This window comes from Gossypium hirsutum, chromosome D10, assembly GCF_007990345.1.
Source record: "Gossypium hirsutum isolate 1008001.06 chromosome D10, Gossypium_hirsutum_v2.1, whole genome shotgun sequence".
Lineage (NCBI taxonomy): Eukaryota > Viridiplantae > Streptophyta > Magnoliopsida > Malvales > Malvaceae > Gossypium > Gossypium hirsutum.
The window spans coordinates 27,500,670-27,508,722 of NC_053446.1; the positions used below are offsets into that span (position 1 = coordinate 27,500,670).

General features: G+C 31.7%; 1 long non-coding RNA gene across 1 annotated transcript; it reads left to right on the forward strand.

The window, feature by feature from the left end:
* Positions 1-4,256: 4,256 nt before the first annotated feature.
* Positions 4,257-6,910, forward strand: LOC107914794 (uncharacterized). The gene is made up of 2 exons (XR_001689015.2): positions 4,257-5,004; positions 6,448-6,910. It is a non-coding gene; the product is annotated as an uncharacterized lncRNA (long non-coding RNA).
* Positions 6,911-8,053: the final 1,143 nt, after the last annotated feature.

Sequence of the window (8,053 nt, forward strand, 5' to 3'; positions counted from 1 at the left end):
GCCAAAAAGGATAATGCTACAAGTCCGTGGTTAAGGGAGGAGCCAAAAGAATGGATCAAAGTTGGGGGAAGATCGAATAGGGATCGTTAAGGTGGCTATATTGTAGAAGTTAGAATGATGGTTGTTAATGAAGCAAATAAGGGAAGAATATCATGTATTCAAGGACAACCCAAGTCAATATCCGTACAATTTAGAACAAGATTTTTAATGCACTTAGCTCTGAAAGAGGATCCATCAAAGTTAAGGAGGTAGTTTAAGAGGAGGAGGATAGACCAATGGAATTTAGGGAAGGGAAGAAATGAAAAAGAACCCTATGTGAAGACCAAATTGTGGTAATCATTTGTGAAGATCAAGCAATGGAAGGAAGTTCTGAAATCTTGCTGACTGCTAGAATGCAATCTAGCTAGTCGTAATGAAAACTTTAAGTTGGAACGTTCGCGGGTTGGGGCACCCGCGGACAGTTCGTCGTCTCAAGAACATGTTGAGACAGGTTTGGACCCAATGTTTGCTTCTGATTGAAACAAAAGTAAGCATAAAAGGATTGAGACAATAAGGAAGAATTTTGGTTTCAAGTATGGAATTGATGTTGGTGTAGATGGATCGAAAGGAGGCTTATCTTTAGGTTGGAAAGAGGAGGTAGATGCAATTTACAAAGTTTTTCTTCTTCATATATTTATGTAATAGTGAAAGAAGAGAGAGAAGTGTCAGCATGGAGGTTCACCGAATTTTATGGTGCACTGGTTGAGGGGTTACGAAAAGAATCATTGAATTTGTTAAGATGGTTAGGAAGAGGATGTGATATCCCTTGAGTAATTATGGGTGATTTTAATGAGATCATGTTCTCTTTCGAGAAAAAAAGGAGGGAGGATGAGAGAGGAGAGGCAGATGAGTGCCTTTCGGGAGGTGCTTAAGGAGTGTGATTTAAGTGATTTAGGTTTTTCAGGACAATGGTTTACGTGGGAAAGGGTAAAGCTTCTAGATAGTAATATTAGAGAAAGGTTGGATAGGGGGTGGCCAATACTAAATGGTGGGAATTATTCCCAGACTATTCAGTTGAACACCTTCATCACATTATTTCAGATCACTGTCCACTCTTGTTGAACACGATTGGGCGAAGAGGGGGACAAACGCTAGCAATAACATTTTGGTTTCAATTTAATACAGATTGGGCATTGGAAGAAGACTTTAAGGAGCAAGTAGTAGTCAGCTAGGGATCAGATGGAAGGGATGTTCCAGAAAAGTTATCATCGCTCGAATCTAAATTGAGTAGATGGGCTAGTGCAAATAAAGTTAAAAGAGAAGGAAAAAAAAGCAAGATTTACAGGCCAGGTTAAGAAAGCTAATTGAAAAAGAACCCATTGATGAGATTTTAGCCAAAATTATGGATGTAAAGCTTGCATTAAATCTAGGGGCAGACAAAGAAGAAATTTTTTGGGAACAATGGGCAAGGGTGAACTGGCTCAAGTTGGGAGACGAAATACGTCCTTTTTCCATGTAGTTGCAAATAGTCGTAAAAGAAAAAAAATAGGATTTGCGGACTCAATGATGAAAATGGAAGATGGGTAGAAGAGGATAGGGAGCTTGTCGAAGTAGCGTAAAAATACTGTCAAGAACTGTTTCATTCAACGGTAAGAGGTAATTGCAATAGGATTTTAGACGGTATCAAGCCATGCATTACAACATGAATGAATGAGGAATTAATAGCTAATTTACAAACTGATAACAAAGGCAAAAAATGAGGGTTTTATCAGAGGGGTAAAAATAGGAAGGATTGCTTTGGCAATTACACATTTATTTCTTTTGCAAATGATAGTATCTTATTTGGTGAAGTGACAGAAGTAGGGGCAAGAACAGTAAATGAGGTAGTTTCAAACTATGAAAAGTCGTCAAGCTAGTTAGTTAATTATGACAAGTCATTAATTTATTTTAGCAATAACACAAGTGTCGGTAATAGAGAACAAGTAGCAAGAGTTTTTGGGGTTAGGATTGCTAATAACCCAAAAAAGTATATTGGGCTACTGACAATGGTTGAGAGACGTAACAGGCATGCTTTTGTTGGGATTAAAGAACACATGGTGAAGAAAGAAAGCTGGAATACTAGATCAATCACTACACCAAAATAGGCTTTTAGCGGCACTTCTAGCGGCGTTTGTATAAAAAACGCCGCTAAATATCGAGCATTTGCGGCGCTTTATGGAAAACGCCACTAAAAAAAGTATTAGCGGCGTTTTCCAAAAAGCGCCGCAAAAAACCTATGCCCGACGCCGTTTTCTGAGCTTTCAGGGTTTTAGCGGCATTTTTTCAGGGCTTTACCGGCGTTTTTGGGAAAGCGCCGCTAATGATTAGGCCTTTAGCGGCGTGTTTGGAAAAGCGCCGCTAATGATCAGGGCTTTAGCGGCGTTTTTGGAAAAGCGCCGCTAATGATCAGAGATTTAGCGGCGTTTTTGAGTAAGCGCCGCTAATACTCAGGGCTTTAGCGGCGTTTTTGAAGTAGAGCCGCTAATTCTCTATTTTTAGTGGCGTTTTTAAAAAAGCGCTGCTAATGCTCAGGGATTTAATATAATCTAAAATATTTGTTAAAAATGGAAAAATTAAAATACTATAAGTTCTTTTAAATAGAATATATGGCATAACCTTATATATGGAATAAAAGGCGGCATCACGGGTTAAACTAATTCAATTATTATTAAAAAATTATATAAATAAAATAGACATAATGATTTATTTATCCTTCTAACATTACAAAAAAATCATTACAATCCTTTATTTAATTTTTATCTTTTTAACCCTTAAATTTATATTATTTATTAAATCAGCTCAAAATAGATGGGAAAAATTATTCTTTATTAACTTTACTAAACATTGAAGCCAAAGGCCCTGAAATGAAAACAATTTTCACCTAAGCGTTTTTATAACTTATACACTTTTAAATTAATAATGGTAAAATTACATGTTAATCCCATAAAAATGATAAAAATTTTATTTAATCCTTATAAAAATATAATTAAAATGGTAAAATTACATTTTTAACTATCCTAAAATATACAATTTAATTCCATCTCCTCCAAAAAAATAAAAATAAAAGAAAAACATTACCGTTAATCCAGTTCATAGGAGGCTGAAAGTGATACGCGGTTCGATGAAGTTGTTTTACAGTAAGTTCAGTTTTAGATTGTAAATGTGGATGAACTTTATGAAATGCTTCAACGACGCCATTCTTACTTATTATCTCACAAAAACACCCAATTATTAAATAAACTAACAAAATATTTTTTGTAAACTCCATTAAAATTTCGAAAGCCGAATGTTGAAACAGGATGGTAATTCATTTATATAGGACTGAAATTTAACAATTTCAATATATATATTTTAAAATGTTTAGATAAGATAGATTTTTATTTGAATTTACCAATAATTTATAATATCAACATTAAATCTACAATTCTTGATTTTCTTTTTTTTAAATAATTAAAATTTTATTCTTATAGTATTTAAATAATTAGGGATTATGAATTAAGGTTTATGGTTTAAGGGTTAGGGGTTAGGGGTTAGGGGATAGGGGTTTAGGGTTTATGTTTTATGATTTAAGGTTTAGGAGATAAAGGTTAGGAGTTTAGGGTTTAGATTAATTAGTATTTTTTAATTTATATATTAAATAATTTCTTATATAATTGTACAAGAGATAATATTAATTTTAATATATTAAAATTATGATTATAGTTTAAATTATTTAAGAGATAATAGATAAACTTTATATATAATAAATGGTTTAAGATTTAACGTTTACTTGATATTTGTTAAATGACACGTAGAGAATATTTAAGAGTAAAAACATAAAAAAATATATGTTAAAAATGGGAAAAAAATTAAAATAATATTATTTAAAATAATTTTAAAGTGTTTTGGGTATATGACCGATTAGGTTTTTTAATTTATATACTAAACAATTTATTATATAATTGTAAAAGAGATAATATGAATTTTAATTTATTAAAATTATCATTAATATAGTTTTTTAATGCTTTTTTTCTCTTTGCTTTAAAATTTTTTGTTTTTGTTTTTGTTTTCTTACATAAAAAATTATATAAAAATTTTAAAATTTATCTAATCCTTTTTAATATTACTTAAAATTTCAAAATTTATTTATTTAAAATTGATATGAATTATATAATAATTAAATATACAATTGTGAAAAAAATTAATTATTAGCGGCGTTTATGAGAAAAATGCCACAAAAGGTAAGCAATAGCGACGTTTGGACGGAAAAACGCCGCAAATATGTATTGAATTTTTTCATAACGTGCAGTTTCACTAGATAAATTTAATTTTTTAGTGGCGTTTTTTTCTAAAAACGTAAAATCCATAATCAATTGTAAAGATGAGGGGGGGAAAGATGAGGGGGGAAAGATATTTCAACAAAAATAATTAAAATTAAATCAACCAAAGAAATCCCTAGAAGCCTAAAGAAAAGGGGGCGAAGATGAGGCCGACGCCGATGGAATTCGTGAGGGACCCAGACGACCAAGGTTTAGCCATGGAAGTCAACGGTGTTGACACACCGGAGATCTTCGGCGAAGGCGTCATCGCTTCCAACAACAAGCTCGCCTATGCCGATTTCTTCAACAACTTCGAAGACGATTTTGATGACTCCGCTATTGACTAAAAAAATAAAGAAGAATCGTTTGTACGTTTCTTCTTTTCTCTGTCTGTCTTTCTTTCTCTTCTTTGGCTTAGCCATGTCTCTGCTTTCTCTATAATTTCCTTAGCAAAGAAGAGAAAGCAAAGAAATCAAAGTAAACAAATGAAAACCCACCAAAAAATTCAAATCTCTTGTTAGTTTTTTTTTTGGTGCACGTGTGTGTGTGCGCGTTCAAAAAAAGCAAATTATTTTTGGGTTTTAAGCTGTTGAACGGTGAAGAAGATGACGGTTGCAAATAATTTTGATTTTTGGAAAAAAGATGCCTTCTTTTCTGCAGCAGAAGAGGTTCAAGAACCTGCTGATATGTATGTTATTTTTTTTAATTTTAAATTTTATGCCTTTTTTTTTAAATTTAATGGGGTTTGGTTGGTGACATGGGTTTTATTTGTGCTTCTTAGATGTTTGTTTAATTTCATATAATTGACTGTTCAATTATTTAGTTTTTTTTTGGGGGGGGGGGCGGGTTTAAAGGTTCCTTTTTTGTTGTTGGGTTTCTACTAAATGTGCTATATTTCCTAGTTTTCTTGCTGATATGTATGCTCGTGCTTATGTATATATATATATATCTGTTGAACCAGGGAAAAACATATAATTAAAGGTTCCATTTTTGGTGGAAGGTTATATGCTTGTGATTTGAAAACTTCAACGAAAATTTTGTAATGCTTAATGTTATGAATCAACCACTCAATAAGGTTTTTGTATATATAAACAAGTTTAAGCTTCAAACATATATTTTTTAGAATAATTATTTCATGAAGTCTTTGAAGAAATTTAATGGCTTCTGCTGCCCTTGTCCACCATGGATATTTGTTGACAGGTGACCTGTAATGGAACCATGAACTTTCTATAAAGCATTTTCATAATTGCTCGACTTTTCTGTGTCATTTGCAATGCAAACTAAAGGTCTACATTATAGCCATGCTGGAATTTGTTTATTTGTAATTTGTTATTTTTCTGTGTTTTTTTATTTGTAATTTGTTATGTTTTCTGGGTTTTGCTTATAATGTCTGCATTAATATTCATTTCACATTTTTGTTTTTCCCCCTTTGTAAAGATATTTGCTTTTGTTTCTTTTTCCCATCACATTCAAAGTTCTAAACTAATTTCTTCCCTGTAATTTCATTTTTAGATTCAAAGTTTCTTTTTTTTTTAATTATTTTATTAACAACATTGACTTTTAATATTTATTTTGATAGTTTTTTGGGGGGAGGTGTGGGGGGGGGGGCGGGTAAAGCATATTTGCTTTTGAACATAAGATTGATTCTGCCTGTGTTATGTATTTGCCAAATTCCAGTTTTGGATTCAAAGTTTGTATGTGTTTCTTACCATTTTCTAAGAAATAAAAAATATGTTATTAATATTGTATTTGTTAAGTCTTTTTCACATAATTTTCTTTGAAGTTTGAACATTATTTTGCTCCTTTTCATTATGGAAAAACAAATCTTTTTTCCAATTTAGTCTTTGTTTTTAATTATTTTATATAATTAAATTACTCAAAGTTTCTTTCCCTTTTTTTGATCCAAACTTTTCTTTTGTACAAAATTACTTTCTCTTAACTTTTTATATTATATATATGTTTTATAAGATTAGCTTTAGCTCTCAGTTTTCACTTTCACATTGAGTTATTTGAGCATTTTTCATATTTCTTTCTAATGTGGGATAGATTTCATTTTCTTAAAAAGAAAAAATTATATTGTTTTCATATTAGAGTTGATGATTATGATTTAACCTCCTCTACAATCTTTCAGTCAAGGGAAAGTAATGAAAGCTTATAGCCATGCGGGAATTAGCACCATCATCAATTCATGGTTGTTGATATTAAATGGTCTAGGGAACAATGTGTGTTAGAATTTGTACTAACTGAATTCCTTGCAATGATCTCTTGTACTTTTAGCTAATACAAGTTGTGCCCATTTGGTAGAGAGATGCTTGATTTTCTTGTTTGTATGTTTATGCTGAGGTTCGGTGTCAAGCAAAAGGTTCCAATATTTGACATGCTTATTCTGTTTCTTTCACCTACAGAATGAAATAATGAAATTATAAATTAATACATAATAAACTTTTATTTTGATTTATGAAAAGATTATACATAATCAGTGAAGCTCAGTTCCTTTGTTTGAATTCTTATGCTTTAGGTAGATAAGGGTTTCTCTGTACTGCCTGAAAACATTTTGTACTTCAAATAATAATATGCCACATGAAAATAAAATATTTTACCAATAAAATAAAATAAAATAAAATAAAAAACAAGAATCAAATATAAAAAAATTCAACCATAGAAGAAGTTTAATCAATTTGCTTGCAAAAACTCTTCAAGGTCTATCTCTTTTCATCTTCTAGGTGTGTGTTTTCTTGGTCTTTTTATATATATTCTTTTCTTTTGACAAAGAACTTGAGGTTTAATTAAATTTGACAAAGGACTTGGGGTTGAACTAATTTTATTCTTGTTTTTTATTTTATTTTATTTTATAGGCAAGAAAGATAAAATATTTTATTTATCAAATAATCTAAAAGATTTTGAATTCTTATGCTTTAGGTAGATAAGAGTTGTTTTTTAGTTGTTTTCTTAAATTATTTATGATTATATTAGTTGCAATAATGAAAAAATAATTTCATTTATGTACTAGTAGGTTAAATGGTAAATTCTTTTATATAGCTGCTTTGGCTCGTAAGCTTACCTGGTTACGTGGTAACTTGCACAGATTCTAGTTTTTCTTTTTCTGGGAATAGGTAGATCGTTTTACATTAGTCAATTATGTATGCCGCTGGATAGTTTTACCTTAATGATTTGTTTTATTTGTAGTCCATTACTTGAAATCAGTTTTTGAGCTAGTTTCTTATTTTCAATTTAGCAACACGGATCTTGAAGAAAAAAAAAGCTGAAGATCAATGTTCATAGGCCTGTGTGGACAAGGGTTGTCTTTGATGAGGAAGGCAACACACAGGCTCCACCTGTGTAAAATTAATTAGTATAGAATAAGTAACTCCAAAAAAAAGACAGGCTTTATACTGATGAGATACGAAGACGAACGTATAAGTTCCCAAAACAGGCTTTTAGCGGCGTTTTTTAGGCCTTTAGCGGCGTTTACCAAAGCGTCGGAAAAAATGCCGCTAAAGGCCAGGACCTTTAGCGGCGCTTTTCTCACAAATGTCGCTAAAGATCAGGACCTTTAGCGGCGCTTTTTCCACAAACACCGCTGAAGACCAGAACCTTTAGCGGCGCTTTTCCCACAAACGCCACTAAAGACCAGACTCCCCAAAAATGACGCTATAGAACAAGACTTTTAGCAGCGCTTTTTTCAAAAAATGCCGCTAAAGAACAAGACCTTTAGCGACACTTTCTCCATAAACGCC